This window comes from Zingiber officinale, chromosome 8A (genome assembly GCF_018446385.1).
Source record: "Zingiber officinale cultivar Zhangliang chromosome 8A, Zo_v1.1, whole genome shotgun sequence".
NCBI classification, from domain to species: Eukaryota; Viridiplantae; Streptophyta; class Magnoliopsida; order Zingiberales; family Zingiberaceae; genus Zingiber; species Zingiber officinale.
This window is the reverse complement of record NC_056000.1, coordinates 58,061,281-58,074,114: the sequence shown is the minus strand read 5'-3', so window position 1 is coordinate 58,074,114 and position 12,834 is coordinate 58,061,281. Positions and strand designations below refer to the sequence as shown.

Here is a 12,834-nt window from a genome sequence, read left to right as displayed (position 1 = left end):
TGGGGAATGCCCTGAATGATCTTATGTCTAAAATATTCAGCTCTCGTTTTTAATAATTTTCTGGTAAAGGTCCACCTGAATTTAGTAAATATTCAAAAGAACATGTTATTCTTTAGAATCTAGGGTGCATCTGACTTCTAAAGTAGCCTTCTACTCTATTTCTTCAAACTCTTTATTGTAGTTGAAAATAATTATAAGTGACTCTCAGCAATTGGATAGCTCGCCACCAAATACATTTCGTTAAAAGTAACTTCTACCGATTGACATAGCTGGTACTATATGAATGGTTACTCTAGTAAATTTGAGATTAATTCTCAACGTGGGTAAAATACCTTTTATTCTTTTTCAGATAGTATGAGATCATTTTAGAAGGTTGTTAAGATAATAATTTTACTTTTTACTTTAATTTGATAAAAAATAAGTATTTGATCACTTGATGGACTCAAAGGAGAGCTATTTGAGTCTGTCAAATATTTTTGACATAAATAGAATTTAAAATCTAAAAAAAAAATAATATAGTTAAAATGAACGGGAACTCCCAAAAAAAAAATAATAACTTGAAGGTCTTTAGGTTATCAAATATTTTTTATGGTCATTAGTTGATTGATCGATCAATCTATGGTTGTCATCAAGTACCTTCTAATGATTAAAATTATATCTAATTAATTAGAATTAATTCTCATTACTAACTTCACTTAATCAATGAGATAGAGTCAACTAGTCTAAAGCAGCAAAACCCGGTTCTTTGTTTAGGTGGAATTTCATCTCGCCCGGATATTTGATGCAGTTTCGGCCAGGGATGGGGTGATATGAATTTTTAAAATCTAAAAATTCTGAGAGTTTGTTTCAAAATGCATGATGGATACATTTTAACGATCGAGTGGACATTGTCTTTTAATTTATTTTATCGAGAAATTCCAGGCATGAGATGTGATGAGAGAGTGCAAGGCGAGCAGCCTGCCTCATAACGACCTCCTCTTCTGTAACCGCCTACCTTTTAGTTGTCCTCTTTTTCTTCTTACGAAACACATTAAAAAAGGACAATTAGGGGTCGTCGATCCGAGGAAATCCAATAACAAAAACGGTAGAAGTTGGGTATGTAGATTGTGATGCGTCACCGAGAGGTGACGCATTCGCAGAAAGGGTAGTTTGGGGAAACGATTTCAAATAGGGAGTACGTGGTAGCGTGGACCCACCAAGATACCAGACGTGCTTGGCCTTTTTAAACGGTTCGAAGCGCCAGCCTCCTCCACTACGCCGGCGCTGGAAGCGTTCGTTCCCGTTCCCGTTCCCGTTCCCCTCCAGTCACCAGGAAAACCCTAGAGAACTTTTTTTCTCTTTCGCTCCGATTTGGGGAGTTTCTTTGGCGATGGGGGAGAGCGTGCGGGATTTTGAGCTGCGCGAGTATTTCCCGGCTTGGGCCAGGAGCGCTTCCGAATGCGAGTTGGAGCTCTCTGTGTCGGCGGATGACGGCCTCGATTCCGAGCAGGTGTCGTGGCGGAGAGAAATCTACGGTTGGAACGAGCTGGAGAAGCACCCCGGGCCTTCGATTTGGCGGCTCATCCTCGACCAGTTCAGGGACACCCTTGTGAGGATCCTGCTCGGCGCTGCGGTTGTGTCCTTCTTCCTGGCTTGGTTCGATGGAAACCTTGGCGAGTCCGGGATCGCAGCTTTTGTCGAGCCTTTGGTCATCTTCCTCATCCTCATCGTGAATGCTGCGGTCGGCGTGTGGCAAGAGAACAATGCGGAGAAGGCCCTAGAGGCGTTAAAGGAGATCCAGTCCGAGCACGCGACGGTCAAGAGGGACGGTGAATGGATCCCTAATTTGCCTGCTAGGGAACTCGTACCTGGAGACATCGTCCAGCTGCGGGTCGGCGATAAGGTGCCCGCGGATATGAGAGTGTTCCACCTAATAAGCTCCACCTTTAGGGTCGACCAGGGATCATTGACTGGGGAGAGCGCTGCAGTCAATAAAACCAATAGATCGGCCATCTCCGAAGTCCGAAGACACCGACGTCCAGGGAAAAGAATGCATGGTATTCGCCGGCACAACCGTTGTCAATGGCAGTTGCGTTTGCTTAGTTACCCAGACGGGAATGGACACCGAAATTGGCAAAATACACTTACAAATTCACGAAGCTTCGCAGTGCGATGACGAGACTCCCTTGAAGAAGAAATTGAACGAGTTCGGGGAGCTACTCACGACGATAATTGGCGTTATCTGCGCATTAGTTTGGCTTATTAACGTGAAGTACTTCTTTACCTGGGAGTATGACAATGGATGGCCTTGCAATTTCAGGTTCTCATTCGAGAAATGCACCTACTACTTCAAAATTGCTGTGGCCTTGGCGGTTGCTGCCATCCCGGAGGGTCTACCGGCGGTAATTACAACTTGCCTGGCGCTAGGTACACGGAAAATGGCACAAAAGAATGCTCTTGTAAGAAGGTTGCCCAGCGTCGAAACATTAGGATGCACAACAGTTATATGTTCTGATAAGACTGGCACACTCACTACTAATCAGATGTCGGCGGTAAAGATTGTGGCAATGGGCCACCAGACTGATAGCCTGAGGGCATTCATCGTTGAGGGGACAACATATGATCCCGATGATGGAGAAATACATGGTTGGCCAGCTGATAAAATGGACGAGAACCTTCAGATGATTGCCAAGATTGCTGCCGTTTGCAATGATGCGAATATCTCACAGTCAGCACACCAATTTGTTGCCACTGGAATGCCTACTGAAGCTGCTTTGAAGGTAGAAATCGATTTTGCATTTTGTATGCCATTTAAACTTAATTCACTACGTTTGTAGTCTGATAAATTAGTGGGAATTCTAGATAAGTTCAAAGTATGCTATCGACTTAGGGAAAGGTCCTGATAAGATTTTATTTCCCACTAAATGTTTGGGCACCAGTAGAATCTAATCTGAAATTTTGTACTAGTGCAACTATGTGTTTTTATATTTTTTTGGAATGGAATTTCCTAATTGTTTATGGAGGCAGAATAACACAATTCTGCTGTCAAGTATTTGTCTTTTTCCATGGAAGTTAGATAGCTTTTTCATTGGTGTTGCTCCTGTTTCAGTACGGTTACCTATGTTTCGGCAATTTCCTGACTTTTTTATCTTATATTCTAACAGGCGGAGGTGATTCTCTATTTTTATTTTTTCAGGTTCTGGTGGAGAAAATGGGAATTCCTAGTGGTTTCTCTACTCTATTGCAGGAATCCTCTATCTTACTACGTATCCTTTGTCTATTATTCTCTTGTTCTTTCTCCATCTTTATGTATCTCTAGATGAAAATTTATATACTTAAATGTGAAATTTTGCTGGTTATCAATAGGATGCTGTCATTGGTGGAATGGGATTGCACGCAGGATTGCAACTCTTGAATTTGACAGAGTCCGAAAATCAATGGGTGTCATTGTCAATTCAGAGTTGGGAAACAATTCATTGCTAGTGAAGGTATGCTGTATACTTAAGCTAAAAGATTTTTTTGTTAAGAGACTAACATACTCTTTTCTTAATGGCGCATAGTAAAGGCTACTGTTGACACAACAAGAACAATGGTATCTTTGTTTTTATTAGTCAACTGAGTCTGTTCATGTTTCTACTTGGAGTCCATTTGAGCATGGTGACATGACCTCTATCACCTATTTGAGTGATTGTTTAATCATTTGAATATGGCTTACCTCATCCTCGATATCTTTTTAGCCGTCAGCTGGTAAATAAGTAAACGTGTTGAAGATTTCCATTTGCAGTCTTGCAACACTAGTCTTCTTTGCAGATAGTTCTCTGATATATTTAAAAAACTAAATGCCAAACTTCTATGTGAGAGTTTATCTACTGAATGATTGTTTCCTAGATAGGTACTCATTGTGGTTTGGATCATACTGTGAAAACTTTAAAATGGCCACATTACCAAAGATCCTGATAAATTTGATTTTTCAGGACTAACCATATATAATTTGTCACTGACATTAAGATAATTATAATCTTTCAAGACACCATTGAGGTTGTTTAGTTGAACCATTGTTTTTATGCATGCTCACCAATTTGTAGATATCCTAATTCATGCATCCTCTTTGGTGCTGACTTTATGACATTGAAGTCCAGAGAAGGTCTGGATGAGTCAATGTCTGAAGGAATATGATGCATACTGTATTTGGTTATGATTATTGCTATCTTACCTTGAATTTCTACTATAATTTGTAGTAAATTAATACTTGCCTGATAAGATTTAGAGAGATTTTCTAAAGTTTTGAAAGGGATATTGTCCATAATTCCCTCTTTAATTTTACCACATTTCCGAATTTCTTTATTCACTAAGAAATTCTGCTTGTAGAAAAAAATAGTACACAATGAATATAATTCGTTTGGCTCAATGTCATGTCAAATTCTTATGTTCTTTATAGCATTTAGGACTGGAGTATGGAATTCTTCCTGATGGTAACTAATTGAATTGAATGTTACAGGGAGCTGTGGAAAATTTGTTGGAGAGAAGTTCCTATATTCAGTTGCTTGATGGATCCGTAGTGCGTTTGGATGAGAGTTCAAGAAATCTTGTCCTAGAAGCACTTCATGAGATGTCAACCAATGCCTTGCGCTGTATAGGTTTCGCATATAAGACTGATCTATCTGAATTGGCTACATATGATGGTGAAGATCATCCTGCTCATAGATGTTTACTTGACCCATCTAACTACTCATCTATTGAGAGTGATCTCACCTTTGTTGGTTTTGTTGGACTGAGGGTAAGGGAAATATTTTGGCTTATTATATGTTGATTCTTTGAACTATCTTTTTGGCCTATTATATGTTGCTTCTTTGAACTATGCTATTTCCTTCTGACAAAGAATCCATTATTTGGGTTTTTCGTGTAAATGCAACCATCATAGGATCCTCCTCGTGAAGAGGTTCGTGAAGCAATTAAAGATTGTAGAGAGGCAGGCATCAGAGTCATCGTGATAACTGGTGATAACAAAGGGACAGCAGAAGCAATTTGTAGAGAAATAGGTGTCTTTGGCCCTGATGAAGACATCAACTCAAAAAGCTTTATAGGAAAAGATTTCATGCTTCTTCCTGATAGACAAAACATATTAAGGCAAAAAGGTGGGCTTCTTTTCTCAAGAGCAGAACCAAAGCACAAACAAGAAATTGTAAGGTTACTGAAAGAAGATGGTGAGGTTGTAGCAATGACAGGTGATGGGGTAAATGATGCCCCTGCATTGAAATTGGCTGACATTGGAATTGCCATGGGCATTTCTGGGACAGAGGTGTGTCACTCTTTATTTATTTATTTTTTGTCCAATATGGTACAGAGCTCTAACTGTTTGAAACAAAGGAGAAAGGAAAAAAATTCCCCTATGAATGTTCTATCTTTGAGCTCTTCATCTACTTAGTTTGCCTCCATTGACTATCATCCGAAATGATCTGGATAAAACTAGGTAGGAGCGAACTATCTGGCTTGTAGAGAACCTTCAAGGCCGATATATTCTTGATTGTAGTCAACGATGAAACTTGATCACAAGATTTGAATATACCAATAGAGGCGTACGCCAAGTGAAGTTGGGATATCTGAGTAAATTAAGCCGACTAGAGCTTGGCTTAGTCAACCGAAGTGTTGAGTTGTCTGAAACTCTTTATTCAGAAACTGAATGCTTTTGTTGAGCTTAAGTTGACTAGAGGCTGGTAGTTGATTGAATATTGATTGTTGGCTTCCAATGACTATTTGTACAGTTCAATCAACTTAACTCTGTTTTTAGTCAAGTAATGCTATTCGAAAACTAACCATTGGAGGCCATTCTATATAAGCGTTAGGCATGTTTTCTCTCAAAAAGTGTGCACGATTTTGTTACTCATATTTTATCAACTAAGTTACTGAGAAAACACTGTCCAAGAGCTTATGAAGCCTTCTATGGGCTTTTAGTAATCTTTTCTTCTATGCTTTCCTTGTTATGTATTATCCATATTTGAGGTTTCTCTACTAGGCAATCAACCCAGAGGAACCTATTGGACCACTCAACCCAGCTAAGTTGGCTGGCCTAATGATTTATTGTCCATTCTTTTCTTTTGGTATAACTATTCTATTTATTGTCTATTCCATTTGATAAACCAAACACACCATTAACCTCACTACCAACTATAAAAATAGGCCCTTGTGTTTATAAGAAAATTGCAATGATGTTTCAAAATATTTGTTTTGATTATCATGAGCGAACACAGATACTTAAGTATCTCTGATTTTTCAGATTCTAGTTTGATTTTTATGATCTATCCGTTATTTTTTGTTATCAAATAAGGATCAATTTTTTCCCCACAAAATGTGCATAGAAATGCTTTGATGATATAATCTGTGTTTGACCCATTATATTGAATACAAGACAATGTCGAATTGTTTTAGTTCAAAATGTCGAATGGTCAATCATTTCTTTATTTCTTTCAAACAATAACTAACAATTTGACTCTGCCTCCCCTCCTTTTCAGGTAGCAAAGGAAGCTTCTGATATGATTTTGGCTGATGACAACTTCAGCACAATCGTTGCTGCAGTTGGTGAAGGACGATCTATTTATAACAACATGAAAGCCTTTATAAGGTTTCACCTCCAAGCCATAGAAATAGGCATTGTAGGAAAATGATAAACATAAAATGCATTATACTTCATCTAACTATATTTTCTGGGTGACACAATGGCTTCTTTATGATACGTGAAAAAAGTATGTAATTTTTACCTCTGATTTCAGGTATATGATATCATCCAATATAGGTGAAGTTGCTTCCATTTTCCTGACAGCAGCTTTAGGCATTCCCGAAGGGTTGATACCTGTTCAACTTTTGTGGGTGAATTTGGTCACTGATGGTCCTCCGGCAACAGCTTTGGGTTTTAATCCACCTGATAGAGATATCATGAAGAAGCCCCCTAGGAGGACTGATGATCCATTGATCAATGCTTGGATTCTTTTCCGTTATTTGGTATGCTACATGATTTTTTGTTATTTTTCAATATATCAATCAAATAACAAATTAGTGGCATCTTAAAATCTTCCGGATTAATAAGCTGAAAGAAATTTAAACAACCTGACTGAAAATATTTCAACCAAATAAAAGATTTTATGCAAAAACTGTGGAGCTTTTGTCTAATAGTGTAAAGTCACAAAGAAAATTTTAAAATCGCTTCTTTCTGAATGCCCATTGAATCAACTGTATGAACTCATCTCTTTATTTCACTCCAAATGCAGGTCATTGGGTTATATGTTGGAATTGCTACTGCAGGAGTTTCCGTAATATGGTACACACATGGATCCTTCATGGGAATCGACTTGAGCGGTGATGGTCATACCCTAGTAAGCTATTCACAGCTTGCTGATTGGGGCCAATGCTCGACTTGGGAGGGTTTCCAAGTTTCACCGTTTAATGCTGGAAATCATATATTCTCATTTGATGAAAATCCGTGCAATTATTTTCAATCTGGAAAAGTAAAGGCCACCACTCTTTCCCTCTCTGTTCTGGTGGCAATAGAGATGTTCAATTCACTTAACGCTCTATCTGAAGATGGAAGTCTTATCACAATGCACCCTTGGGCCAACCCATGGCTTCTTCTGGCGATGTGCATCTCCTTCGGACTTCACTTCTTGATTTTATACGTTCCTTTCCTTACTCGAGTGTTTGGAATCGTACCCCTCAGCTTCAACGAGTGGCTTTTAGTCTTGGTGGTTGCTTTTCCTGTGATCCTAATTGACGAGATTCTTAAGCTTGTCGGGAGGTGGAGGAGTTCATCCCAGCTTGGGAGATCATCAAGGAGGCTCAAGATCGATTGACAATGGAAATTTCTAGCCTACTAACACGTATAGTCTTCCATAATTTTATTATTCACACACAACATGAGACATGCCATGCTTAGAAATGAAGTTTTCCATCAAAGTTCAACATGAGGGATTCTGAATGTTCTTGAGGCAGACGATGGAAACTTACAATGAAATTTATATGTGTGCTTCTTTCGGTGTCTCCATACTTGTTTGTTTTATGTGCCTTGAAAATAGTTGTCTGGGTGTAACATGAAATGCATTTTGATTCGTGAACAGGCATTGGTTTTTGACAGTAAATTCAAGAGGTACAACACAACTTGATTCTAGTCAAAGCAAATCTGTAATATCGCAACAATGGACGATGGCCCATTTGAATTAAAAGTGTTAATCCAAAAGGAGGAACTGCTAATGAAAAGGAAAGAAGACGATGTCTTTGGTGAATGAATGTTAATTTCCTTTATTAGTCAAGATCCATGTATCATTTATATCTTTAAATATTGTTTAATTTTATCGCACCTTAAATTTAAAAATAGTTCCAAATAAATATCTTTTACTTTTGGATATTTGTTTATATTTAAAATAATAATTTCTTTAATAAAAGGATAGTCTAATGTAGAAAGTTTAGGTTAATAAGAAATTCCATAAAAAGGTATGACGATATTAAATTTTTTATATGCAATCTTAATCAATGGTTTATGTTCCTATAAAGAAAGTAAAATACAAATTGAGAGAAAAATAACTTATCAAAAATATTATCCAATATTATCCAATCAGGTAATACTAAATCTGGGTAACTTGTTCGATTTTATAAAAGTTTTTCACCAGCATAAATTAAGAAATATTCGTGGGGCAGCCTAGAAGTTCAGCATCCTATGATTTTGTTCATATTAGGCAAAGGTAATTACAATAACTTACTAAGAGAATGTTGAAAACAGAATGCACAATTTTGTTAATGATTTGTGCATTATATAAATATCATTACAAGTGTAAAATAGGAAAAACACCTAAAATACTAGGAAACAAATAAACTAAGAAAATATTATCTAATAAAGGAAATATTTTTTAATATGTTCTCTCAATATGGTATTCCAAAGATGAGACTAATCTTGTTATAAATAACTAACGGTCGAGATGACTTGGTGAGTGCATTAACCAACTGATTAGTAGTAGGAATATGAGTAACTCGCAGTTTAGAGGATTGCACCATATCACAAATAAAGTGATAATCAATAACTAGATGCTTTATCCAAGAGTAAAAAACAGGACTAGCCGAAAGATAGGTGTTACCTACATTATCGGTGAAGAGCATGACAGGCATGATAACTGGAAGAAGCAATTCTATCAGAAGTGACTTAATCTATTGAAGCTCTGATGCCACAGAGGCAATGGAGTGATATTTGGTCTCAATTGAAGAGCGTGCAACCATGCATTGCTTGGTAGATTTCTAGAAACCGGATTAACATCTAGAAAAATAACAAAAGCACCTATAGAATACCGATCATCCGGATTTCTTGTCTAGTCCACTTTGGAGAAGCCATGAAGGGTGAGAGGTATATGTTGGTGCAAGTCGCACCAAAATCGAACCTAAGTTTTGATGTTGTCAAAGGTTCAAGTTAAGTCTTGTTGTGATCTAACAAGTTGATTAAGTGTGCATGTTGTTTACTCAACCAAGAAAGACCTAGTTGGAGGCTAGGCAAGAAAAATCTTAGTAGATCGTGGAACCCAGGTGGAAAGACCAAGTGGGTCGAGAGGACCCGATACTTGACAGTGAGATCGAGAGGTCTGGAGGATCGAAGATTGAGAGAAAGTCCTGGCAAGCCGATCAAGGCTAAGTGAAAAATCCAAACAGATCCGAAGGATCAAAAGTTTGGCAGGTAGGTTGAGGTAAACAACTGGAGGAGAGACAGTGAGGTCGTGTTCCTAAAAGGAACAACCTAAGATCGCTGATCCAACTAAAGAAACCGGGAAGGTTTCCAAGTTGAGATCAAGACAGTTGAACTATCAATTATCATTACTCATGCATTATATATATATTATTGTGCTAATCTCTATTTTGCAGGAAAATACTATTTAACGCTGTTTTGCAGGTTCAGCCTGATTGGTCGATTGAACAGAAGGATCGGTCGACCGAACCAAACTAACTCAGAATAGACACAAGTTCAGACCAAATCAGAGCAAATCCGATCAAAACTTGATCGGTCGATCGAACCAAAGGATCGGTCGATCGAACCCTGACGATATGGCATAGATAAGCTCTGTTAGAAGCAAAAAAGGAAGCTAAGCTGATCAGTCGACCGAACCAGCAGATCGGTCGACCGAACGATACCTCATCAATGCAACATTAAGTGCGAATCTCGAAGAACAGGGAAATTATCTGTTCGGTCGACTGAAAAAAGGTGATCGGTCGATCGAACACTTTAATGACAGTAAATGTCAAAGATCGAATCAACGTCAAACCTCAGCGAAAATGGAAGGGAGCTGGTTCGGTCGATCGAATATCGACAATTCTTATAAAAGAGAGCTCGAGATTCGAGGCTGGAATATCTGATTTTCTGGTTGATTCGAAGATCATCTCTACAAAAGCTGCTTGTGTTACTACTACTACAACTCACAAGCAACTACATTCAAGTGTCGATCGAGCTTCAGATTTAACATACTGTCGGTATATTTTTAATTTATCGCTTGCATTGTACTTAACTCAAGTAAGATAGTAGGCTGTTACTATCTTACTCATTTTCTTGTACGTACTGCTTCTTTGCGAGGTTTTAGGAAAGAAGAGTTTTAGTGATTTACCCATCGATGAGATCAAGGATCGCGGACTTTGGAGTAGGAGTCGACCTAGGCTCCCAACTAAGTAACCGAACCTGTTCTCTACTTTTCCGCTGCACGACTTTGTTTTAAACAAGAAAAAGAAAAGTTTTTAAAAGCGCGATATTCACACCCCCCTCCCGCCTCCTCTATCGCACTCGTTCGATCCTAAAATTGGTATCATAGCCCTGGAGCTCTAAAAGTACTTAATCGTTCTTCAAGCACCTTTAAAAAATTTTCTTTTCCCTTATTTTTTTTCCAGCACTACTTATCCCAAGATGAGAGTCTTGGAAATTTGTTTGTTTTTTTTTGTTGATACAAGGATGATGAACTCTTACCAAGAAGGGTACAGTACCATCCGACCTCCACTATTTAAAGGAGAAAACTTCAGCTATTGGAAGAACAGAATGGAATGTTATCTGAAGTCCGACATTGAGCTTTGATTCACAATACTGAAAGACTACACACCTCCAACGAAAGGTGGAGTGCCACTAGAACCAGAAGACTGAACTCCTCCAATGATTAAGAAGGCACAACTAAACTATAAGGCAATCGACACCATTCAGTGCGGACTCACAATGGAGGAGTTGAACCGAGTTGACCCCTATGATAAAGCTAAAGAATTGTGGGGATGCTTGGTAAATCTACACGAAGGGGCCGATGAGTTAAAGGTAAATAAAAGAGACTTACTTCTAAATAACTTATTTAATATTAAAATGCTTCCCGGAGAAATGACGTCGCAACTACACGCTTGACTAAAGGACATCCTCAACGACCTCCATCTGATCGGACACAACCTGGAGAACCGCGATCCAATAAGGTACGCACTAAATGTCATTCCACAGAATACTTTGTGGGCATCAATAGTAGATGCTTACAAAGTTTCTAAGGATCTTTCAATTCTTAAACTAGATGAGTTATTCTGCGAATTAGAATTACACGAACAATCTAACATGAGCCACGTCGAGAAAGGAGTTTCTTTGTATGCATGTCCAAGCAAGGAAATCAAATCCAGAACAAAGACAAATCAGAAAGTGAGTCAGATTCTGATTCAACAAATGAAGAAGAATTAGTCAATATGGTCCGGAGATTGCTAACAAAGAAGAAATTTAAAAGAAGCTTAAAAAGGACACCAATAAACCAAACGCAAAACAAATCAGAAATGATTTGTTACAGATGCAACAAGAAGGGGCATTTCAAAAATGAATGCCTAAGCCGGAAGGAAGAAAGGCTCAAGTCGACAAGAAAGACAAAAGCCCTCCAAGCGACGTGGGATGAGACATCCTCCGACGAATCTGATACAGAAAAATCGAAGTACTCTAGCCATCTTGCATTTATGGCAAGAAACGAAGACTCTGAACCCGAGGAAGATTATGAGTCCAAAATCGACACCGAATCCGAGTTCGACGTCGAGTCCAAGAGAAGCCACGGATCCTCATCCGTCTCTGAAGGTCTAAATATGGTAACGATTTATTCAAAGCCAAATTTGCTGAAAGTAGTTAAATGTTTATTTAAAAAATTATCAAAATTTGAAAAATAAAATAACTTGCTACTTAAGGAAATAGATCACCTTAAGAAGCAAGTTAACTTGAGTGATTCGACTAACCAAGTTCAAGTCGGAACTTCAACTCAAGTTGCAAAACTTGAGGAAGAAAATTCCAACTTGAAAGGTCAAGTCGAGCGACTTAAGAAAACGTTGAAAAAGTTCGAAGTGGGATCCAAGTGTCTAAATATGGTACTTGGATCGCAATGAGCCGTGTACAACAAATCAGGACTTGGCTATAAACCAAATAAAATAAACAAACCATATCTGTCTTTAATTAGTCAAAATATCAAAAGTCAAGTCCAAGCATGGGTTACAATAAAATATTTAACCAAACCAACTAAATCAAATCTCTATTTGATCCCTAAGAGTCAGATTCACTACTTTGATAGATCATATTTAAGCTATGACTCAGGGGAAGCAATTAGAAAGATGGTTCAACCAACTTAATCAATATACTATGCATGATTAGGAGTAGGTTAAGTTTTTTTTAATCTAATTTAGAACGGTTAATTAAAAAAGTTTACCAAATCCTATAACATAGCACCAGAATGGATTGTGATGATAATACGTCAAGGAAGGTTTGTCGAAGGCATGTCTAGGCTGAATCTTGTGTATTCTACCTGGTGCACTAGACATAGTGGATCTGACCGAAGCTACCCTAGTCAAACATGA

At 38.2% G+C, this 12,834-nt stretch overlaps 1 pseudogene; it reads left to right on the top strand.

The window, feature by feature from the left end:
• The first annotated feature begins 1,257 nt into the window (after nt 1–1,257).
• Nucleotides 1,258–8,007, top strand: LOC122009166 (annotated as a pseudogene).
• Nucleotides 8,008–12,834: the final 4,827 nt, after the last annotated feature.